We start from the raw sequence: 26792 nt of genomic DNA, 5'->3' as shown, positions 1-26792 counted from the left end.
AAGGAATAAATAAAATGTTTAATTTTGAATTAGTAACATTTTATTTTAATATTTAGTTTGCTTTAGCATAATTTTTAAATCAGGCCAAGAATTATATTCTATAGAAGATTGAATAATACTGGTATAACAAAATTTGAAGTGACAGCTCTGTTTAAAACGATATGCTTTTCATTTCAATTTGTTTTTTTGGCAAACTTTCCATGATCAATGATTATTATTATTTATATCAGGGATCAGCAAACTTTATCTTTAAAGGGACGGACAGTAAATAATTTAGGCTTTTGGGGATAGTTGGCTTCTGTTACAACAGAAGCAATAATGCCATAATGTGGAAGCAGCCATAGAAAATTATAAACAGATAAGGTGGCTGTATTCCAATAACTTTTTATTTATAAAAACAGGTGGTAGACCAGATTTGACTCATGGGCTATGGCTTGTAAATCCCTGATTTAGATCATTCCATAAATTATATTTTTATACAGCCAACAGTTGAATTTCAGGAATTATCATACTTTTTTTTTAGAAACGTAATATTAAGGATGCTTCCATTTAAATCTGTCTAAAAATAATTTAGGAATGGATTATAAATGATTAAAAGGATGAATTGCTAAGTGAGACTGGACATTTTCCAAGAGAATAAAAATATACTGAACACAATGAAGAAAAAACTGAACTGAGGAGAGTTATTAACTTAAAAACAAAGTATTTTTCTCATAAACTCAATGTACAAATAATAGTTGTAGGGTATATTTTATGAAACAGGAGAAAGATCTTTTTCTTTAAATAGAAAGTAAAATAACATGGTCACATGGGACTTCTGCTTTCCAATACAACATCTAAAGAGCCTGGAAGCAATCACCCTCATCGTCACATGAAAAAAAAAATACTGAACAAAGTGAAAACCAACAGCTCTTTTAAAATCCATCAGATAATTAAGGTCACAGGCAAACAGTTGCCCTGAAAACTGGACAGACAGGCAGACACACAGAATCACAGCATACCTGGAGCCAAAACCTGCATCTGAAACTAGTGTGGAAGGAACACTTGAAGCTGTACTTAATGAATTACCAAAGACTTCGTGTAGACTAATGTGAGAGTTAAAAACTCTAAGGAAGGCCTTTGTGGGTTTTAACTTCAGGAGCCATACCAGGTTCTCAGGGTAAAGTTGGACTGCTAATCCAAATCTGAGAAAGTTACTTTATGAATATCAATGCACTGATTTTAAAGTTTATTTCAAAAGCAAGAGCAGAATAGCCATCATAATGTTTAAGAAATTCAAAGTTGGAGAACTGACACTTTCTGACTTCAAACTACAGTGAGGTAGGCAGTGTGCTACAGGAAAGAAAAAAAAAGTGAATAGATGAATGGAACAGAAAAGAGAGCCAGAAATAGACCCACACCCAAATAATAAACTGATCTTTCAGAAAGGAGCAAAGGCAAACCGATGGAGAAAAGATAGTCCTTTCATCAAATGGTGCTGGAACAGTTGGGGAAAGGCCAAAAAAATAAACCTGGACACAAACTTTACATGTTTCCTAAAATTTGCCACTAATTTTTAAAGCACAAAACTATAAAAATCCTAGAATATAACGTAGGAGAAAATCTAGACCTTGGTTATGATGATAACTTTTTAGATAAAACATCAAAAGCATAATCTATGAAAGAAAAATTGATGAGACTTTATTAAAGTTAAAATCTTCTGTTCTCCAACAGACATTGTCCATAGAATAAAATAATAAAACACAGACTGAGATAAAATATTTGGAAAAAATCATATTTGATAAACACTGTGGATCAAAATATGTAAAGAATGCTTAAAGCTTTAAATTAAGAAAATAATCCAATTTAAAAATGGGTAAAATATCTGAACCAAAGAAGACAGATTACAAAAAATCATACAAAAATTTTCAATATCGTATGACATTAAGGAATTGCAAATTAGAATGAGATACCACTATATACCTATCAGAATGGCTAAAATCCAAAACATTAGCAAAACCCAACACTGATAAGCATATGGAGCAACAGAAACTCTGATAGATTGCTGGTGGGAGTGCAAAATAGTACAGCCACTTTGGAAGATGTTTCCATGGTTTTTTACAAAGCAAAACATAGTCATACAATACGATCAAGGTAGCATGCTCTTGGGTATTTACCCAAATGAGTTGAAAACCTATGTGCACACAACTTCAATAAGAATGTTTATAGCATCTACATTTATAATTGCCAACTAGTAATAATCTATTGGTCAAAGAGGAAGTTTCAAAGAAATCAAACAAGACATTGAACTGAATGAAAATAAGCATAAAAAATACCAAAGGCTGGGCTTCCCTGGTGCCATAGTGGTTAAGAATCCACCTGCCAATGCAGGGGACACAGGTTCAAGCCCTGGTCTAGGAAGATCCCACACGTCGCAGAACAACTAAGCCTGTGCGCCACAACTACTGAGCCTGTGCTCTAGATCCTGCGAGCCACAACTGCTGAGCCCATGTGCCACAGCTACTGAAGCCCAAACGCCTAGAGCCTGTGCTCCACAACAAGAGAAGCCACCGCAATGAGAAGCCCGCGCACCACAACTAGAGAAAGCCCACGTGCAGCAATGAAGACCCAAGGCAGCCAAAAATAAAAATAAATAAAATAAATAAATTTTTTTAAATTACCAAAGTCTATGGGTTATTGTTAAAGCAATGTTTAGAGGGAACTTTGTGTCACTAAAGACTTGGATTAGGAAAAAAATAAGTATTATATCAACAATCTAAATTCCCACTTCAAAAGCAAGAAAAAACCAAAAAATGCAAAGCAGCTAGAACTAAGAAAATAATAAAAACAAAAGCAGAACTTAATGAAATCGATTATAGAAAATAAACACAGAAAAGGAAAATGAAAAAGAAAGCTGGTTTTTGAAAAAGTCAATAAAGTTGGCAAACCTCTAAGAAGACTAATAGTAAAGAAAAGAAGGCAGAAATTACTAACACTAGGAATAAAGTAAAGGACGGCTTTAGGACCATACAAACATAAAAAGGATTATGTTATATTATTGCTACAAACAATTCTAAACACATAAATTTGACAGTTAAGTTAAAAGGCATTGATTCCAAGAAAAGTAAATACTATCACAAGTTTCTCAATATGAAATATATATTTGGAAAAGCCCTATAAATATTAGGAAAGTTGAATTTTTAGTTAAAAATATGCCCCCGAATAATATCTTCAGAAGCAGATAATTCTACTAAATGCTTTAAGAAGTAACACCAACTGCAAGTGGTGCAAGAAAAATGAAGCAATTTTTAATAAAATTAATGGTATAAATTTGGTTGTACATCTTAAAATACAAAAATAAATTATAGGTGTTTTAAATACAAAGCCAGCCAAAAAATCCCTTAGCATGCATGTACAATCTTAGAGGAGGAAATACACTCTTAACTGAAAAAATATAATTGACATAAATTAAAATGAAGACTTTTTTGTTAAAGAAAAATATCATGATAGTAACTAAAATGAGCAGATTAACAAAAGATTTACTTTAAGAAAAACATTTGCAATAAAAAGACAAGGTGTGTCACAAGAACAAGGCAGAACCTGTAATAGGAAAATTGGCAGGAATGTGAAAATACAAGTCACATTATAGCAAATCCGAATGACTGACAAATTCAAACTCAAATTCAAATGTGAAAAGATGTTGAAATGCATTCCTGGTAAGAGAAATGCAAGTTAAAATAAGCATAAACTATCACTTTATACCTATCACACTTGACAAAATTAAGATGAGTGATAACAACTATTGTCAGCAGGAATGTAGGCAAAAAGTACTCTCCTACATTGCTTGTAGAGATGTGAATTGTTAAAAAAAAATCTTAGAAAGCCATATGGCAACCTCTACAAAAATTAAAAATACATTTACACTTTGTTCCAACAATTCCATTTCTTGGAATACATCCTTCAGAGTAAAAAACTGCACTTGTACATGGGCATTGCTTTCTTGATGTTTCTATGATCTCTTTCTTGATCACTATGTTCTGAAAGATATCCATAGGCATTTTAGCTTAAGTGAAATTATATAAAGTTTGTTAAAGAAGAATAACTACAAAGATTTAGCAGAATTACATGTTTCCTTTAGTTGTATATTGAAGTAGTAGTTGTATTTAATCATATTTTAATTTTTATATGAAATAATTTAAGGCATAATAATTACAAAGAAAATGCTTTAATTTTGTTCAGCTAGGTAGCTTTAATTTCCTGGTTTAAGAACTAAAAGGCATTGCAACTGTAAAAATGGTACTTTGGGGAAAATAATCTATCTTCAGTGTGAACATTAAAAATTTTTGTGTTTAGAAGACACAAGTGACCCAAGTAATAATCTTTTCAGGAATTCTTAGCTGTCCTTAACAGGGAACACAACTAATGTAATTTGCAGATATATCAAAATCTCATTTTCTGAAGCACACTTTTGCAGCTTGCATAGTACATCCTAAGAAAGGCAATAAGCCATATGGGCCTTAAGAAGGAAGTATTGTTAGAAATGCAACTCCTGTCAAAATATATAACAAAATTACAACAAAATTATATATAGCAAAAGCATATCAAAAAGAAACCATATGATAGAAGAGTTCTAAGTTAGATTTTATACAAATGAAATCAGGATTCATCTGCCAATACCTAAATATTTAGAATATAAAGACAGTGACACAATATTCACTAACTTCTGAAATAAGAAATTTTATTCAGTAATCTGTTACTCATAAGGACCAATTGATGGTAATAAAGTGATAAAAATTAAAATGCAAAGTGTTGGCTAGAAAGATTAGCTGTAATAAATATTCCCATTCACCCACCACTATGAATATCCAACTAAAGGTGGGGAAGGTTTGATCACTCTTTTTTCTAATTTATCCCACACATTCACACTGATATCTTTTGGTGCATCCATTCTGGAATTATACTTTCAAGAAGTATAATTTTGATATGGAGTGAATACATGAGGTTGTGTCATATTCTGAATGTGAAATCACCAAGTAGGAAAGTTCCCCATTTTCTGATATTGTGTAAATGAGAGAGTCTGAAGTTTGGAGTATTTCATGAATTATTTATGGTAATAACAGATATCAGGAAAGTCTGTACACTTTAATGAGCCTTCTGCATGAAGACCTGAGAGTAGTAATCTATAGTTATGTTAGATGATAAAAGATGGTATTAAGCAAGAAGCAGATCTGGGGATACCCATTTTTTACAAAATGAGTGAGTGGCTTAAAAAAAGTGAGAAAGTATTTTGTTGTAGTTGAAAGAAATATTACAGTTGAAAAAAATGTACATAATTAGCAAAATGTACATAATTAGCAAAAGAATACAAATGTTCATTGTTATGTATTCTCATAACAAATGTATTTTTGTTTCTCTACAAAATTCAAAGAAATACATACTTCATCATATAAGAAATTCAATAAAAGAAAATAATTGATACAGTAAAAAGCTCTTACAATGATGGAGGAATGTTAATTAAGTTGTGTAGAAACTAAAAAGTCACAATACTATCAGTATTAGGAGTAGTAAAGAGCAGAAGTGGCCCTGTTTGAAAAGGAAGTTAGGAAAAAATGGTCCTGTAAGGAAGTTAGAAAAAATGGAAATATATAAAAAAGGAAATTATGTAACTGAAATAATGTAGAAAAATAAAGCTCTAAGTAGACAGAGCAGCACAGTGTATAGCAACAGTGGGGTAAAAAGATACAGATTATGATTAAGAAATTATAAAATATTAAAGCTAGAATGAGAAATTTCACAATATACCTAATGAGAATTCCAGAAAAACAGGGTAATTAATGAGGGAGAGGCATTATTTGAAATTCTTATTAGAGTATTTTAGAGAACTTTTTAAAAGTACATAAATGCATGGATTGAAAAAAATCACAAAGACTAAGGAGTAGGATGAGAAGGAAAATAATGCTAGACTTATAATGGTGATATCACATATTCTCAAAGAAAAAACAAAAATTAAAGAAACTGCAATAGATGAAACACATATTACCATAGAGAAACATTTCATATAACCTGGCTGACAGGTAACTTCTTATCATAAATTAGAATAATACATTTACATTTCTGAGGAAAATAATTGTAACTTGGAATTTGGTACCTAGTTAAAATGTAATTTATGAAGCATAGCAATGTAGATGACAGATAGATAGATAGATAGATAGGTGATAGGTAGATGAAGAGAGTTTCTCCCACAAAAGTCTTCAATTAAGATAAAATTAAAGGATATTTTTGAACAGAAAAAAATAACAACAAATCATCTGAACCCCATAGGCAGAACTGGGATAAAAGAAACAATAACTTTGAACAACCACAAAGATACAACGTTTTGGTAACCTAAGGAGTAAATTAATGAAAAAAATATATACCTATTTTTCTGCTATAGAAACAAGTTGGATATAACAAAATAAATATAATATGAAACACTGAAAAGAGACATTGCCCCAAGGCAATTTAAAGAGTTTAAACAGTGTTGCATCATTTAAAAGGAAATTGAGATATTGAATATAATTTAAAATATTTAGGAAAATTATGGTAATTAGCAGTAGAAATAGAATAAGGCTCAAAACTAGAAAAAGAAAAATCTTTACACAGAAAACTGTTTAGCCCAACATGATAGCAGGGGAGAAAAAAATAGAATAATGAAACTTGATAAAGAAAACTGACTTGTGAACTAAACAAAAACACAAAATAATAGTATATATAGTTACACATAACTATTATGAAGCTTAAGAATTAAAAAAAAAAATAAACTGTAGAGGAAGGAAAAGGAAAGGGACTGATGGTATCTACAAAGGATCCTACAACCTTACCTGTAATGTTTTCTACATTGTTTAAAACAACTTTATTGAGTATAATTCATATACCTCCCTTTCATCCTTTCAAAGTGTACAACTCTGTGGTTTTTAGCATAGTCACAGAGTTATGCAACCATCATCACTATTTTTGGAACATTTTTATCACCTCATGAAGAAACCTCATATCCGTTACCAGTCACTTCCCAAATGTTATCTGCCTCCTAGGCCCTGGTAAACATTAATCTGTTTCTGTCTCTAGGGATTTACCATTTGTGGCTATTTCATATAAATGGAATCAAATAAACTGCATCCTTTTATGTCTAGCATATTCCACTTAACATTATTTATTCAAGGTTAACTTATGTAAATACAACTGATATTAATATTTCTTAACTTTTGGTAGTAAGTTATTGTTTTTCATCTCAAAATAACAATTTGGAATAATAGAATATATATTTAAAAAATCTCAAATATAAAAAGTTTACACTACATTGTATAAATGTTTGTAATATAGATTACATGTTGAATGTAAATAGAAATTATATTCTTGAGTATTGAATAAAAATATAAAATTTGATAATAACCAGAATATAAAATTCCAGGGAACGATACAAAATAAAAATGGTTAAAAAGACTTGAGCATATCTATTTCTTTATCTTTCATAGGAAAAGTTACTTGATACTGTCACTGGAATAACTTATGATTTTAAAAATTAAAAAATTACATGGTAAATTAAAAAAATAGGTGAAAGGAAATAGGTTTCAATATATACTAAACTTCATTAATGAATGACACATATCTCTGGAAAGAATAATTGGCAAAATGAAGAAAAGAAAAAATTAAAGAAAATTAGTATAACAGAAAATATCAAACTTTTAATTGGAGAAGATGAAATACAGTCATCCCTCAGTATCCCAAGGGAATTGGTTCCAGGACTTTCCCTTGGATAACAAAATCAATGGGTGCTCAATTTCCTTATGTAAAATGGCATAGTATTGATACTTGCATACAACCTATGCACATCCTCCAGTCATATACTTCCAGTCATATACTTTAAGTTATCTCTAGATTGCTTGTAATAACAAATACAATGTAAATGTTATATAAGTAGTGTAAATAGAATGTAAATGTTATATAAATAATAGCCAGAACATGGAAAATTCACATTTTGCTTTTTGGAGCTTTTGGGAATTTTTAAAAATATTTTTGATTTGTGGTTGGTTGAATCTCAGATCCATCAGGTATGCAGGGCTGACTACATTTCAGTAATCCTGACAATCCGTTTCCATAATAAAATAGAATATGTTGTTTGGGTAAAAACAAATTTCACACAGAATTAAAAAAAACTTCACACAGAATTAAACAGATAATAGAATTAAACTCCTAATACTTCCTATAATCAAACATCTTCTATGGATACCCACTCATCCTCCCTCCTTCCTATAATGACATTGGCATTTCTTAAATAGTTTCTGTGCTTACTCTCTTCTCCTATGCTTGGTATCATTTCTTATTCAGTCTCCTCAGAACCAGATCTTTATTTATTGCCTCCTTTCTTATTAATATTCTACGCTTTTCTCTCTTTCACAACCATAATTTCATCTGAATGACTTAACCCATTTACACAACATCTCGGTTTAGCTATAGTTCCCATGTAACATGGTTTTTTTTCCTGATTCTTCCCCTTCACAACTTTTCAGAAAGAACTGCTTACACACATAGGCCTCAATCCTATGCATTTCTTTATTATTCAACCTTCCAGATGTGCCCTCCACTAAAATTTCAATGAGCTTCTGGCAGTAAAAACTAGTAGACATAAAATCTAGCACCTGATCTGTAGGAAAGTGTTACATATTTCTCTCTCTGCTGAAATATGCTCCACAAAATTTCTGGGAAAATACACTCACTACTTTCCTCTGGAAGTTCTAATTATCCTCTAAACTTAGCTTCTCCTCTCTGTCTTCTTAGAAATCTTGTTTTTCCTAAGCTTTTTTTTCTCTTCTCCTTCTACTCATCTTCAATCTTCTTAAATCCCATGGCTTTATTTACAATCTTTATGCTGACAAGTTGTCAAGTTGACATCTCTGCTACAATAGATGTCAGAGGCTGTTTAAAGGCATACATTAATTTGCTTTTGGCAAACTGTCTTTCCTAAGACAAATTGTTGTTTATATCAATGTGGCTTGTATCAAATAGTTCCAGTATTGAATTCGACCTCTTAGACCTGAAATTTGTGCCTTTCCCAAGCACATCTCATAGTACTATAAATGGTTTTACTCTACCCAGTTAACAAATCATTTTTTTGACCCTCTATTTCTCATGTTTTACATTCTATCAATTATGACATCTCTTCAGTTTTAATTTTAAATGTCCACTTATCTATCTATTTCTCTCTTCTCTATTATCCATGTACTGGGTCAGGAGCAATCATCTTTCAATTGGATTACTGAAAAAGTCATGCTAATACCTCTAATCGTGAGCTACCTCAAAATTCTTCCCAAAATGTTTTAATTACATAGATAAGTTTAATGTGTTTTTCTGGCTACTGTAGTGGATATATGATATCTATATATTAATATTATATTGTAATATAGCCATGCAAACTTAGAGTAAGAAAATTCAAAACATGGGTTTCAAGGTAATTTATTTTTCTTATTTCTATTCCTCTCACATCAGGAATTGGACCATGCAGTAATAGCTGATTTCCTAACAATAACATTTTTTTTAATAAAAAAGACTTAATAGGAGTATATATTGGATACTTCTAAAAAATGTAAAGTTTTTCATAGAATATCGTCTGTTTTAACTCAGAGCAAGAAAAAAATGTAAAAGGCATATCACAACTTAATCTTAAAAACATGAACTTTGTTTTCTATTTTCATAGCACTCTAGTCTACCTCAACCACTTGGTTTCACTCGTATAAAATGCAGTTATTTGTATGCAGGACTTCTGAGAATTTTTTAACATCTGCATCATTTGGGGTATTATGTTTCTGCTTATGAGCAGAGTGGTTTTGTCTGGGATGTCCTAGATATATAATATCAATAGTACAATACAGGCAGAAGTCCATCTTAAGAGACATCCCTCCATTTAAAAGTAGAGATGTATCATCGTAAGCACTCTAGTCAGTTGTTGTATTACCAAGTTTGCTATCTCTATCTCAAGATGTACATCTCACACGTAGAATTTGATACCAGAAAAATCTTTTAAATCTTAGATATTACAAATTATATAACACTCCCCATGTTTCAAATATAAAATGAAATATAGCTACATTAGGAAGATATAGCTTTAAAAACCATGATTTTATAAAATTCATGTTTACAAATTTGAATAAAGAGGTAGAAGTTCAGAGGAATATTTAATAATGGGTGAGTTATTTGTATTAGAGCAAAGTTTACAAACATGATACAATATGGAGAAAGAATGTTATATAAGTATACACATTACATATAACATGTTTTCATTTCCAGGTGGTAGAATTAGATTATATTCCTTATGGGATATTTTGCATAAAAATGATAATGTGCGTCAATAAATACGAACACACATATTTTTGTAAGAATGTCTATTATTATATTTAAAAATCTCTTTAGAAATTCACGCTGCTTTGACAACCTTCAAAAAATCCATATCCTGAGAGCTGTTCCAGCAATGAAGAAACCTTTCAGCATGGGGCTATTATCTTGGCTGGCACTGCTGATAGCTCTGCTTGCAATAAAAAGCCACTGCTGGGAAAAAAACATGTCGTGGTCTTGAGGCTTAAATCTCACTGGCAAACAGAAGCCTATTTTGTGTGAAAGCACTAGGAGAAAAGATTCTAGGCAGTGGGTAGAAAATGTCTTGCCTTCACACAACTACATTTACAGAGAGAACATAGAAACCTATAATGTATTATGCTTCCTTTGCTGCATGTCTGGATCAAGAATCCTAACAATCCACATGGCAATATACCTTTAGTAGATTGACAACATTTAGTAGATTGATATCATTTGAATATTCCGACAAAATCTGGCTACTTCTGAGATCCACCCACAAACTATGCAGCACTCTTTGCTGTTGATTAATGGCACACATTCTTAAGAGTTGTAAAGGAAGAAATTGAAAAGAACGTCAAATGATTCATCATCATATTATCAGCCAGCTGTCTATCACTTATGTTCAAGGGCACTATTTTTGTCTCCTAACATTTGAAACTTTTAAAAGAGCTGAAATTTTGTTCCCCTGTAAAAATCATCTAAAAAAATGACTTGTCATGTATTATCATCTATTCATTCTCTCTGACCCTTTTAATAAACCCATCAATATTTATTGAGCACATATTTTGGGTCTAGTTCTGATCTAGAGACCATTAGAGACTCATAATAAGCATAATACTGTGTTCCTGATTTGAAGAGCTTAAATCTAATAATAAGGACAATATGAGTCATCAAGCAATAGAAGATAATATATAAATGCTAATCACTGGAATGTTTAAAATAGATACGTCTAAGAATATAGTAGAGAAACATCAAGGATGACTGGAATAATAAGTTGAAGTAGTCAGTGATGGAGGGAAATGTGAGCCTGCAATTGAATAATGGATATAACATAAATAAGAATTATCATAAGCATAGATATTTTAAGATAAGAGAACATGAAAGGTAAGGAGGTTAACATAAACTTGGAATATAATTAACTACTTATTGGGTGAATACTATGTGCAAGTTCCAAGATACAATACAAAGAGGCACAGGCCCTATGTATTGACAACTAGTGGAAAAAAATGTCTCAGTATAAGAGACATTATAGTTCTCTGATTACAGTAAGTAAAATGCACTATAAAACACACTGTATGGGAATTAACAGAGTGAGAAAGAAAAGAAAAGCTTCCAAGAGAGTAAGACACAAAATATAAGTTTTATACAGGATGAATATGTGTTTCCTGGAAAGAATCCTAGGGTTCAGTCAGTTCTAGGCAGTAAACACAACTGCAAATGTAGCAGGATATGCCAGAGTGTGAGACATAAAGGCATCACAATAAAGCAAGACTGGGTCCTTGGGTGTTTCTGGATTTGAAGTAACGCAGTACTTACTAAAGGTTAAGAGCTAGTGACCAGGTGATAAGATTACTTAATGTCATCCCAAAGTATTTGAATTTTAATTTGAACACACTTGAGAGTGCTTGAAGGATTTTTATGAGAGTGATATTTCCACTTTGAAGACAAATAATTCATCTTAACTTTTGCATCTCTATCTTGAGCATTCTTTTCTCATACTCCTTTCAGAAATATTCTCAAATATATATGGATATCAACTTGGCATTGTAAAACTATTCTTTGATTATGACTGGGAACACTTAATACAAAATGAGAAGGAAGGAGGGATCTCAGACTTTTCTTTGGAAAGGTAATAACCAATTAGAAGGAAGGTTATATGGAAGGAATATTGAATATTTAAAATGAGGTTAGATAGAGATGATATATTTTCCTGTAGATTATGAAAAACGTGTAAAATATGGCATAAAATAAGATGGAGATAAAGATTTAGAATTGTCATTTTTTCACATATTTTACTATAGCCTGCCCAATTCACAAGTTCATTATTAAAATAAGTCAATTAGCAAATAATCCCATAGGAATATTTTTTCACCCTGTGTGTAAACTTTCTTCAAAGAAAGCCCATTTGGGTAGCATGTCTAAATCAGTACTGTATTTTCTTTAACAAGAAATTATTCCAGAAAACAATTAGCACTTAATTTGGTGCAGGTGTTAGCATTTCTATAATGTTGACAGTGATTCACAGTGCTTAACACACATTTTTTGAGAAAAAGTTTAGGTTCACCATCAGTAAGTTTAGTTTTGGTATTTCTCTGAAAATATTATTTGTATTTCAACAATTCTGACATTGACATTTCAGCCCATAATTTCCCTGCAGTTCTGAAGCAATGGGAATAGCAAGCTGAGGAAAAAGTGGATGCAAACAATATGAAAATCTGTGCTAACGAGGCACTGCTTATTCCTCAGAGTAACTTCTGGAAACTCAAATAAAGCTGGTGAAAAATATAGGGCACATGTCCATATTGCTTCAGGGAAATAAAAAGATTTGGCAAAAGAATACACTGATGAAAATAATATGTAAATTAGTATTGGTTTTTCACATACTTTGTACTTAATAACTGAGACAAGAAATTGAAACAGGAGACTGTAGAAATACAAATTTAATGTCAAGATAACTGCAGAGGAAAACAAAATAACATAGGGTTTTGTGTATGTATGCTCTTCCTGAAAGATCCAGACTGCCAATATTGAGACTCATGGGCTAGTTAGCTGTGTAAATAACAAATGTGTTTTGCTGTGATAATATCTTTATAATTAAGCATACTAATATACAGTATTAAATCTATTGTCATTCCCTCTCATCAGAAAAGACAATGGAAAATCATTCATTGCCTTTACTTATTAGGAATTATTATGATTTATATAAAAATACTTTAAAAATTTATTTGAAATTATTTTTATTTAGTAGATTGTTCAGTAAATAAGAGTCAAATAAAAAGGTATATTGGTCTTACATATAGATAGATATTTAGAAATAGTGCATGATTAAGTTAAAATTATTTCAGAATATTGACAATTGTTTCTATATTATTCTTAAACAATTTTAACAAAAACATTAGTCATCTCACGATTAGTAAGAAAATATATCTTAATGAATTATTCCTAAAGTTGAATACTAATTTCTATTTTAAATGACTGATAAAATATTTTTTAAATGTTTGAAAAATTAAGCACATGTTTTAGGGAACATAAATAAGACAAATAAATTGATATAAAAATCTTAACCTCATATAGCAAAAGTACCTGTGATAGATCATAGAGTAAGATAAACTTTTAACCACCACAGAGATTTACCATCTATAATTCCTATATATTTAAGATGATATATAAAGGTCTTTTTTTCCTTTGTTTTATAGAATTCAATTCATTCACACTGAAAAAAACTTTTCATTTGAGAGTAAACATCTCCCTCTTCTGGAATTTTTATTAAATTCAGGAATCTAAAGATTTTACTCAAAAAACTAAACAATTTTAGTTCACAATGTAGATATATGTGAAAACTTATCAATATGTTTTAAATATAGCTCATTAAGCCTATGAAATTCTATACATTGTAGATTTAATTCATTTTCTCTTTTTTTGGCCCATTACTTATAATTTTACTCTTTTAATTAGGAAAATTTAAACTGAGCTGTTAAAACAATATTTGTGTGTGTATATTTTAAATTTAGTTCACTTTCATGGTCTTTATTATGTTCTCTTTAAGTTTTCCTTAGGTTATATTTATTTAAATAAAGCTCATCCATTTCCATAGTACTTTTTCTTTTCTTCTAGTTTTACTGAGATATAATTGACATACAGAACTGTATAAGTTTAAGATGTATAGCATAATGATTTGACTTACATACATCATGAAATGATTACCACAAGTTTAGCAAACATGCATTACTTCATATAGATACAAAATTAAAGAAATTAAAAAAAATTGTTTTCCTTGTGACAAGAACTTTCAGGATTTACTATTTTAACAACTTTTATATATAACATACAGCAGTGTTAATTACATTTATTATGTTGTACATTACATCCCTAGTATGTTACATTCCACAGTACTCTTAACTAAAGACTCAGTCATATAAAAACAAGTATAGAAGTGATTTTTAAAGTGAACTCAAAACAAAATAATTAAAATACTAAGCACTTTCTTTCATTTTCCAAACCGAAATTTAAACACATTTGAAAAACAACATATAAAGTGACTTTGAAAACTAAGTTTTTCACAATTTTTGGAAGATTTTTTCTTCCTTAACCAAAACTATGTGTTTAACTAACATTGATTAATAAAGCTTTTAAAAGTGAAAATCTACAAAATCATCCTTAGAAGCCTTAAAATGTATTTCTGATACATACAAGATTTAGGTCAATTTATTTGCTAGTAAAATTCCAAATAAAGATTAAAAAATTTAAGTCATTTTAGAAACAATTTTGGTTGCTCCTATATCATAATGCCCTGTGATGATCTGAATTAAAATCATAGGTTTTGTAAAAATATAAATATATATTCTTAATCTATAAAACACTGGCATATAAACATGAGAATAAAGGTTATCCAAAGTGATACAAATGTTCTAAATGTTATAGAAAGTTAAAGTTACCTTTTATATTCATAAACAGAAGTGAAATAAGACATATTTGGATTTTTTTAGGAAATTTGTTTTGAAAACTTTTAAAATTATTTCTAGTAATTCTTTATATCCTTTGATATTACCTAAAGTAGAGGGTCATTTTTCTTCAATTTATAAAAATAACTAAACTAATAAACTACAGGTTAGTCATCACATATTACAATTAAGAGTGATTCCATGACAATAGCAGAAGTGGTCACACATAGTAGTGACTCAGAATTGGTTGTGCTCTTAAGTTCTCACTCAAAAGCTATGGGGCTCACCTACCTTTGAAGCCATTTTAGCAGTACGTAGACATTGGGTGTCTTTCTTCCTGTTTTGTCAAAGTTTGAATCACTAGTCTATAACAAATAGCTTTGAGAAATAGTAATAAATGAAGCAAGAGTGTTAATCATGTTCTAGAAGAAGTGGTTATCTGCCTTTTGATCCAAGCCTCTCAACTAATTCCTGGTGCCAATTTATGCCTATCAATCAGGTTGACCTCCTGAGTAAAGAAATAAATGTTTACAGGAAATGTGAGTTAAGTCTCCTCTCACAGTTGCATTACAAAATGAAAGTGCAGCGGATAAATACAGGTATAAACACTGCAGTTGTATTACAGAATGAAAGTGCAGCTGAGAAGTACAGGTGTAAACCCTGAACAGACACATTAAAATAGTCTTTGCCATAGATAAAGTTTTGGGGAAACAGGACACCAATAGTAGAACGAAAATGTTTCATCATCCAGCTTACCAGGAACAAAGTCATCAAGTAGTCAATGTATATTGGAGCAGAGTATTTGATTGGCTTTTTAATATTAGTGTCACCTGCCAAATTATATTCATATGTTGGGCATGCAGACATGAGCAGACAACTTTCTTCGGGACAGAATTCTGTAATACTCTTGTTGAAGAAAGCCACAATGTTAACTGTGATCCATTTTGTGGTTCCCTCTCTCTTCCCCAACATAGCAGCTTGTCTCAGATTCCAATTTCCTAGTGCTCTCTCTGCAGTTTTTAAAGAGCTCATAATGAAAAGCTTCAGGAATATACTTCTTTGAATGTTTAAAAAGATCCCTGTTAAAGAGGAACTCATCTCTCTTTAGAGGGGACGGGAGGGGCAAACTATTCTCAATGACCAGTGGAAGCCCACTTGTCAACTACTTCCCTCTGGGGTCCAACTGGCGCAGGCTGCTGTGGCCTGCTCCCTGCTTCACCAGCTCTAAATGCAGAAACAGCCACATTTGACCAGGCTCACTCTGATTTTAATATAAAATATCTCATACATAAAAATATATATGACATAATGACAAAAGAATAGAGCAAATGTCTCAATACTCATGACCCAAGTTAAGAAATAAAACATTACCATCTTTGAATCTTCCTGTGTGTTTCCCTTTCTAATTAGTTCTCTACCTGCTGGTGGTAAATGCTTTCTGTTTTAGAGTGTTATAAGATATTTTGAGTGTATATCCCTTTTAAAGCATATTTTTGCTGAATATAAAATTCTACTTTCATAAATTTATCTTCTTTAACCACAATTTGAAGGTGTCACTTTCTTTTGGCTTCTATTTTTCCTATAAAGTCACTTGTTATTCTTGTTCTTATTTTTTTAAAAAAGCTCTTTCTTTGACTGCTTTTAATATTTTCTCTTCATCTTTGACTTCTTTAGTTTTACTATGATGCAGGCATAGGAATAATTCCCTTTATATTTTTCTTGTTTGTTATATAAAGTGCTTCTTGCGTCTGTAACTTGATATCTTCTTCAGTTTTTATCTGTTACATATTGCTTTTTGTGCTGCTCTCCTACCTCCATCTCACTCTCATTCATTTCTTGGAGTCCAATTATCCATTTATTAGATCTTTCAACTATATGTCACATGTTTTTTATGATCCTTCCTAAATCTTCTATCCTGGTCTTTTTGTAATCTTTTTTCCTTTTTTGACTTATCTCTTAATTATCTAATTCCTTCTTTATGTATGTACAATCTATTGCTAAATACAAACTTGGAGTTTTGTTACTAAATTTAATCACTTCTAAAATTTGCTTATGATTATTTTTTGTTTCCACTTATCTATTATAATTCTCTACCATAATATTTTATTCTTTGTTCATATTAAATGCTGACTTAAAAAAATTTTATCTGTGAACTCCAATATCTGGATATCTTTTGGATCTGCTTCTATTGTCATCTTTTTTCCTCTTGTTTGATGAAATCTGTGATATTAATACTAGATGTTTTAAAAACTGGATGTGAACATTATTCATGAAAACTCTTAGGTATAAAGTAAGGCTATGGATATTGTTATCCTGTTGCAGTGAAGATTCACCATACAGCCATTAGGCTAGTGGCAAATCACCTGTTACAACCAGGGACTAAGAAGACTCAGTTTTATGTTTCAAGCTTTGTGGTGGTTCATCTATACCCAGTGCAGCCTCACTCCTAAGGTGTATCTTTTGGGTGAAAGATTTGAGTGCTTAACAACTTCTTTTTTTTTTGGTTATCCCTGAATTTTAATGTTTGTCTTTCCAGCCAAATGTCACTTGTGAAAATGGGATAATGATATAGAAAATGAGCCTTACAGCTATTGCTGTCACTTATATTTATGTATCTATAACTTCCTCAAAGGGGAAAATGACCTCAAATATCAGCCTTATCTTGTGGTTTTGTTCCTCTACCAGACTGTGACCCAACATTTTAGTATTGCCATTATTGCTATGAGGTTTATTAAAAGTGGTTTTGTTTTTGTTTTTATCTTATCTAGTCATGCTAAGTGAGAGAGTTCATCCAAAACAAGTTTTTCAGCAATTGAAAGAGTAGACCTTTTTCTTTTGAATTTTGATGGAAAAAATTCTGGTTTTCATTTTCAGAATTTGTAGTGTTTTGGTTTTTTTTTCAAACTCCCCTTGTCATTTTTGATAATCTCATACTGTTTCTCATTTTCCTCTACTAGCTTTTATTTCATTAAAGCCTTATTTAAAAATAACTTCCTATTCTATATGTTACAATTCCAACATCCAATGTCTAGTCTTTCAAGCCCTAGTATCTAATACGTTGTGGTTTTTCAGATTCTTAACTATGATTGCTTATTTTCTTATATATCAGTTGAGGTATGATTGTGAAGTCATATTAAGCATATTTTAATGTGCAAGAATCATGGCAAGTTCTGAAATGAGGATATCCTTCACCAGTGTCAATGTGTGGTACTAGTTGTATTTATTCAAATATATTTTTAAATTTTTATTTCATTTAAAAAGTATTAGTCTAGGAAGTCCCTAAATATGTGGGTATTACAAGTCCAAAATTATTTCAAGTAATAGTAAAAGCTCAAGGCTACAAAATCTGGGAACCATTTACCTTATCTGAAGTCAGGGAATACATTGCTTTGATGGTTGCTTTACTAAGATTAATTCCTCCACATGTCTGTTAATCTCACAAAGCTTCATTATTAAATTGTGTCCCTGAATAAGCATTTGCTTCAGTGTTTCAGTGTATCTACTTCTGCAGTTTCAGTTCAGTTAGAAGCATATAAAATTGTTTATTTTCATTTGTCTGTCATCTGGGTATTTTGCGATTGTGGAGAACATTTCATAATACCAGAATTGCTATATTGCTGGGAGAGAAGTACACTTATTTTTGTTTTGAAAAGGTAACTTTAGTCTCTATAAGGAAGATGAATTGTGCAAGAGTTGAAGCAAGGAAAGAAGTTGGGTAGCTATTGCAACAGCCTTGGTTCTTACCTGATGTTGATAGCTTAGACTAGCATGATAGAAAAGGAGATGGAGAAAATTTAATGGATATATACTGGATATATTTATGACTATGGAATGGGCTTAACAAGAAAAATGAGAAAAAGAGAGAAATGGTCTTCTTGGGTTTTGGTTTCAACAACTACATAGGTGGTGGTACAACTTTTTTAAGAATGAGAATCCAGATATAGTCAAAGAGCTTGGGGAAGCAGATACACATGAGACCCAAAACAGGTTGTGGCAACCTCTTCAGTATATTGTGGACTGAAAAGATTCCAATTTAGTGTATGAGCTAGACCACAGGTCACCTAATCTTTGAGTATAAGCAAGCATGCAACATTCACCTTCTACTGGGGCTTCTGTGATAAAATCTAGCTCAGGGATTTGATATTAAGAAACAAACACATCTAATAAATTAATAGAATTATTAAGCATCATTAAGGATTTAAATTTTAATCTATAATCCTAATAGCGCATAGAATGTTGCAAACTGAAATTTATGAGAATTTAATTTCTATATTATGTGGAAACTGAAACATTCAGCTAAACTTTGTTAATACATGAATGTATATTTCTTTAATACAAACAGCAGCAGAAAAAATATAATATTTTCAAAATATATTTGTGTTTTATAGCTAAATATAATTGTTACTGTTTTTAATTAGATGTAGACTATAAGAGTGATGAATACATATTAAACACATATACAAATAAAATAGGGCAACACTGATTTGCAATAAGACCTTTACTTTCTTGGCTTGTGGTCTTATGCAAAGGTTATAAGACATGAGGACCAGAAAGCTTATTTTTTGTCTGAAATCACCCACACGTTCAGCAGATGCACCTCCAAGTGAAGTAAAGAATTGATGGCATTAAAAACACAATTCTTGCGTCCTTCTAAATTTGACTTGAATTTGACTGTGTGCCTGCTGTTTTATATTTAATAAATATCTCCAAGGTCTGAATCACTCTGACATTAAAAAGTAATAAAAACAAAGTTAACTTTGTAGTCAGTAATAAAAAGACTAAATTAGACTAATACTAGACAATAAACAAGACTAATTTACTTAGTATATATTATTTGAACTATATTTTAAAATATTCTATTGAGATAACTATAGGAAATTATTTGTATAATCTAAATTACTTCACACATGTAAATTATGGTGTTTATTATTTTCAAAAAGTGGAAATTTTAATTATTTTAAAAGCAAACCTATTGATTTAAGAAAAATTCTAAAAATGAAGGTAGAGGTAAAAACTTTTTCAGTCCTCCCAAGTAACTGTATCTTCTTGCATTTATAGAGTATGATTTGAAAAATGTGTTTATACTATTTTATTAAAGTGGATAGACTCTGGTAGTCAGTTGCTAAGTATGCCCAGAAATACCCTTAATCAAAATATTCTGGGGCTTCCCTGGTGGCGCAGTGGTTGAGAGTCCGCCTGCCTATGCAGGGGACACGGGTTCGTGCCCCGGTCCGGGAAGATCCCACATGCCGCGGAGCGGCTGGGCCCGTGAGCCATGGCCGCTGAGCCTGTGCGTCCGGAGCCTGTGCTCCTCAATGGGACAGGCCACAACAGTGAGAGGCCCGCGTACCGCAAAAAAAAAAGAAGAAAAAAAAAAAAATTCTGTATGGGACACATACATCAGAGGCAGCCAATACCATGCAAAGGAGACAAGAAAAGAAACTTTATCTAACAAGGACTATTAGATCCTTACTGATGCCAGATAATTAAGGTTAGTCTTTAAAGATGTGAGGGATAAGGTGGAAGATAGATCTGTGGTAGGAACCCAGAATGGAATTAGACAATAAATTGGAATAGAGAGAAGTATACAGTAAACAAGCATTCAGTGCATATGTGCTGCAAAAATGACTGACCCAGACAATGAAGTAACATTACTACATAATGTATAGATAAATTATATAAGACAAAATATTTTAGTTAGCACATTCCACATGCATTCATACTAACTCAGGCCTTAGAGAAATGACTATTTCTTTCAAAGGATTACTATGCTCTGCAGTTTTCTGAAATTATTTTGTAAATTTCTAGAAATCGGGATATTGTTCAACAATAAACCTAATAATGTAATATTCCTCAAAAATACACTTATGTTTATATATATCTGTATGCTGTTATTTTAAAGTCAAATTTGAAAGTTAGGGTCATTATTATTCAAAAGAGATGCTAAGTTTGTTGAACAGTGGATAAAAAGATATATGAGAGGTTAGAGATTCTTTGTAATAATTATTCTTTGAACCATAAGCATAACACAATTTAAGATTTAAATTATCCTTTACTATATGGGTAATCATTTCTCATGAGGCTATAAATCACTTCCAAACAATCTAACACTTTTATTGACATTCAAGAGGCTACACAGATATTTTACAGTCTGTCTTAGGTTAGTCAATGACAATGCTTGTCAATGGCAGAATGGAAACTTTTTCCTAATTTTCAAACTTATTTTATATGTATTTTTATAATAGTAACCAAAGAATATCAAGATATACGGACAGCTAAATAATCTGTAGAAATAGATCAGGTGAAAAACTGGCAATATAAGAATGCAGTCAAAATAGATTGCACTAAATTCATGAAAATTTCAATGGTATAATCTGAGTATTCATTGAGCATTATTTTAAAAATCTTTCCAATAAAGTATAGAGATAATATATTGTGAAATAGATTTACCATTACATTACTATTAAATAATAGCTTATAGCTATGTATTTTAATTCTGAAATAATTTTAATATAGTTTTTTAAAAATTTAATATTCTTACATCTTTCATCATAATATTACCACATTTATATATCTCTATCATTTAGTGAGCTTGTAGGGACATCCTGTATAGTTAATGATTCTCAAGACTCTTTTATCTATGACTAGGCTGAGATAAATGAATTGAGGGCTTTATAGATTTTACGATGACTTGTTTCAATAAACTCTGCCTCAAGTTTCTGATTATCAGCATACCTGCAATCAGAACATGATTTACTGAAACTTTACTTTTTACAATACTTAAATAAGTTTAACATATGTAGAACAATACACGGACATTTGCAATATATATTTATGATTGTCACTTATCGTAGTCTATAACATTTTGTAACAAAGTTAAATGGTTTATCTGTCAGAAAGAAGGAAAAATGATTTCCTTATTTCAAGTTTGAAAATAGCATCTTATGAGGCAAAGCACAAGTACTTTGAAACAGTTTGAAGGAAGTTTTAATTTGTATGGGAAATAAGCATTCTATTTTTGTGGTTTGTCATTTTTATACTTAAATCATGAATCCTGATAATACCAATAGCTGTTTCCTAATTTAATAAAGTACTTCACTAAAAGTACTAAAAAGACTTTTGTTTTCTCAAGGTGAAAGATGCTAATTGATTTTTTTTCTTTTTTCTGCTTTTGAAATAAAAAAATATTAAGCAAATAAAGAACCAATAAAGAAGCAGATTCTGCCTCTAATGAGAAAAAATAGTGAAAAAAAAATAAAGCTAAAGGAAAAAGTGTCTCTGATCATGAAGTGAGACTGTTGTAGTATATGTTCTGCTTATAGGATAATATCAACAAAATCTGCACTTGGAGTCACTAGGCAATAAGCTGATGTTCAGAAAATTTTCATATTTCATGATAACAGCTTTTATTAATCCAAATAGCTAAGGAAAATTGTAGCATGCTTCTACTGAAAACACTAGATAGAAAGATTTTTGTTCTGTTTTGTCTTGTTTAGTTTGTTTTTTAATCTCCTTGTAGTACACTGGTAAATTTTCCTGCTATTAATGCCCAGAAAATAATTTTAATTAGAACAACTTAATGGCTGGTAGGAGCACATTATTTACAAGTATACAACACAAATGAGTTGGAGACATGCTTTCTAGTACTGGAAGAACCCAATCAGAATAACATTTGCCCAAGAGAAAGTTGTCTGCAGACTTTGTTAGGAAAGCCCTTCTGCAGATCATAGTAACACATGGACACACTTATTGACAAATAATTCTGAGTGGAGATGGTTGCAATGAAGGAAACTGACTTTGTTTAGGTGGGCTCACTTTGTTCTGTGCTCTCAAAGAAATTATCACCACAGGTCACATTTGATCTTTCAGGTTGCAGTTATTTAGAAGATGTTTGTGTCTCAGGTTAAAACAGGATTTCTTTAATGTCACAGACTTAGTTTTATTCATCTTTACATCTTTATCACCTAACACATTGTATATCAGAGTTTTAGAGACCAAAAGTTTTAACCAATTTACCCTATCTTTATCTCATTGTTAAAAATCATACATAAGTGTAGTGCAATTATCAAGATAAAAAATATGAGATTACTCCATACGTAAGTAGACAAAATCTAATGGCATGCCCTAATTTATACTTCTGGTCTTGAAGGAAACTCCACAAGACTAGACTGTTGTAGTACCTCCGAGATGAACCCCCCAAATTGAAATCCATAGTCTAAACAACACAGTAATGTTAAATTCAGTGACTTTGGGAGCAGATCTTTTAAACCATAAAAACATTCCAGAGTTAGTGGTATAGTGATCCAGTTCTGACCAGAGGCTTCTTCCTGCTGGCAGTGCCTCCAGGGTGTGTGTTCATCTGGGTGGCTACAGTTCCACATGATAAGGTCCACCCTGGCCCTGGGATGAAACATTTTCCATTTTGGACCCAGTGCACAAGTCCAATGATGCCCTCCACACAAGGTTCTCTTTTTCACAGTGGTGGACCCATTCAACCATGAGACCACCAGAGCCTCAATGCCTGACCCCCATATCAATACTGTTCAACTTCCTACTGTCTGGTAACCCACCTAAGTGCATCTAGCCATAGGATGTCATATAATAATACAGATCTTATTATTTTTTTTAAAGTGTAGACAGTATACAGTATAGACCAAAATCCATATTCTATATGTTCAAGAATATAAGGTTATCTTGATAAGTGTGCATAATATAACAGTGTTATGCTTTACATAAGGAACTGTACTTATTATAAAGAAATACTTGAGGTAGACATAAAGCAGAGAGAAATTCTCTACAAAGCCTAATCAACTGATCTCATGACTTAGCTTCTTTTATAAATCCAATTCCATTTTATCTCTTTTTTTGAAACATCATGCATCCTGTATCTTCTGTAATTTTACTCATTTGTCTACCCCATTATGAAACAAATTTTAACCACCACTATGTTCATCCAAGCCATATAGACCTCTTGAGGTATTCTACACATAATTATTTAATCATGCAGCATGCATCAAAAAAACTAAACTAAGCATAATCTCAATTTCAATGGGTTACCTTTCAGTTTCCCAGAAATCCAGGACTGTAAATATCATCCAGTCCTCAACAATATTTTAAATTATTTATTTGCCAAGTTTTGCTTATATTTCACATTAACACATACTCTTTATCTTATTACTTATTTAGCATAATTTTTCCAGTTTCCACAATGTTTGCCATGAGAAGAGAGGTTATTACTTAAATTATTTTGTGTTTCTCAACTGGAAATCTCATCAGATAACTTTCCGTTTATATTTACTATGTTAGTCAAGCAGGCCATAATCTGTGTTAATTCTATTGAAGTTGTTTTAATTAGACAAAAATATTATATAAATACTGAGAGAAAGGAAATATGATTTACTGAGACATTAACTTAAAATTGAAGTAAATATTTTTAGAGAAGGATTATATGTGTAAACCATTCTTTTATCTTTAATTCAGTTTTCTTTTATTTATATTTTAATGCTTTTAGATAAAAGACAGGACAAAATAGCAATTTTTCAATAATTTTTGGAAATAATCTACTGGGCAACATAAAAGCAAATATAGAAAAAACAATTCATTATGCAAAATTAGCCTCTCAATCTTAGATTGTATGACTTTTCTAGGTCTCAGATACCTCGCTTCAAAAAGTGAAGGAGGTAATACATTTCTAAAGTCAAAGCCATGTCTAATGTGTAAAGAGCCAACATGTAAAGTTTTATTCCTTTTTAATTGTTCATTTCTGATAACTTCACTCTATTTGAGGGACTATAATAATTCCTTGGGAGAAAAAAATTGTATTTTGATACATTAATTCAAAATTATATTAAAAATAATTAGCAATAGGTATTATAGAATATTTACAAGGATTTGGAAAATATATCATTATTAAGATATTGCAATTAAGATTGATTAATTTAGCTGTGAGAATAAATAGCTATGAAAACACGAGGATGCTCCCTCAAAACAGGAAGGATGTGTATCTTAGAGCATGATTACCATTTTGATAAACAGATTGTTCCAGAGTATTGATAATTTCCTAAAACAATTTTATCTTCTCTATAAATCAGAATGAATACATTAAGGTAATGTTGAGAGGCAGTACTATTTAATGTTTGAAAATAAATCAATAGGAAACAATGTTTCTTTACATTCTCTTAAAATTTGTACCTGTACAAAGGATCTTTGTGCCTCTATATTTGTGTTTTTCCTATTAAGATTGCATAGCAATTATTAGTGTGTGTTTATATTTCTGTGTGTGTATTTGTGCCATGTGTTGAATTTTTATTTATTCTGGCAACCTCACTTATTGAAAAAGTTCTGTCTATAAAATTTTGGACTGTATATTAGCTCTTTATATATTATTTATTCATTTATTAATTTATTTTTGCAGAATTTCATTGAGTTCACCATGTGTTCTTAAATTCCCCCTTTTTACTCTGCTAGTAATAAATTTTAACTGTCCTCTCACTAGAGAGAATAATTTGTTATACTATGTGTGGGTATACATTTACACACACACACACACACACACACACACACACACACACACACACACACACACACACACACACACACACACACACACACACAACACATACCGGAAGGACTATATAACAGGATAACTTGGCTTTCAAAATATTTGAATATTTGATTCAGTTAGTCAGTGAATGTTAGTGCCCAAATGGAAACAGATATTTTAAAATCCAAGTTTTAGATGTATAGCGAAACAGAGGATATACTTTCATATTTGTACCTTTCAACAACACTGTAATTTTAATGTATTTGTAATACCATATTTGGAAATGTTATGTTGTTAGTATAAAAATTCATATGAATAAATGTTTTAATTCCATCACCAATGTTAAGGGAAAAATAGGGTATTTTATGTTACTGGTATTTCACACTATGTAGTAAAATACTGTTAATGGGAATATCACAGATAATAGCTGTTATACTCTATGCATATGACCTTTTACTTAATGGAGTAAGTAACTGAAAAACAAAATTGTTTAATACCAAAGGAATGAGACCTTTAGTTTCAGTTTTCCAAAGACTGAAGCCGAATCATCATAATCCTTGATGATTTTTGGTTTTCTTTCACTCATTGAAAGAAGCCACAAGTTTGAAGTAACTATATATTTTAAACCACTATAGCTAAATAAAAATAAACTATTGGCATATTATTTTTTAGGATTAATACATGCCATATGGCTCACTGTAGTTAAAATAACTGTGTTGAAACTAATGTAAAATTTTCTTTTTCATCTTATTATACTTTATAGGCAAAAGCCTCAATTTTAGCAAAATTCATTGAATATAAATACATAGGAAATACATTAATTCTATGTTTTTTGCAGCAATTTCAGTGAAAGTTTGAACTCAGGAGAAACGTATGAATGAATGAATATGTAGTGATATGCTGTCTGTAACACTTGAGCCCTTGAAGTATGGAAACTCAAGAAAAAATTCAATATTCTTCTATTTCCATTTCATTAGTATAAGAAAATTCTGAAGTAGTCACAAACCAGTGTGTGTGTTAAATAGATTACTTTGCACACAAGTGTTTCTAAATGTTTGATTATTTTCTTAACCAACTTTTAAATTTATTTCCACTATTTAATTACTTAATTGATCACACACACACACATGCATACACACATGTGTGTGTCAAACATGCAGCCTATCAAAATGTCAAACATGCAGCCTATCAAAATACAAATAGGATCTGCTGTAGACTGAGGT

The 26792-nt window shown here is 31.0% G+C and overlaps 1 pseudogene; it reads right to left on the bottom strand.

Annotated features, from left to right (window-relative positions):
* Positions 1 to 15461: 15461 nt before the first annotated feature.
* Positions 15462 to 26792, bottom strand: part of LOC132508731 (MOB kinase activator 1A-like) — a 48596-nt pseudogene continuing 37265 nt past the window's right edge.

The sequence above is a fragment of the Lagenorhynchus albirostris genome, chromosome 18 (genome assembly GCF_949774975.1).
Source record: "Lagenorhynchus albirostris chromosome 18, mLagAlb1.1, whole genome shotgun sequence".
NCBI classification, from domain to species: Eukaryota; Metazoa; Chordata; class Mammalia; order Artiodactyla; family Delphinidae; genus Lagenorhynchus; species Lagenorhynchus albirostris.
The sequence above is the reverse complement of the archived record's forward strand: the minus strand, read 5'-3'. Positions and strand labels throughout refer to the sequence as shown.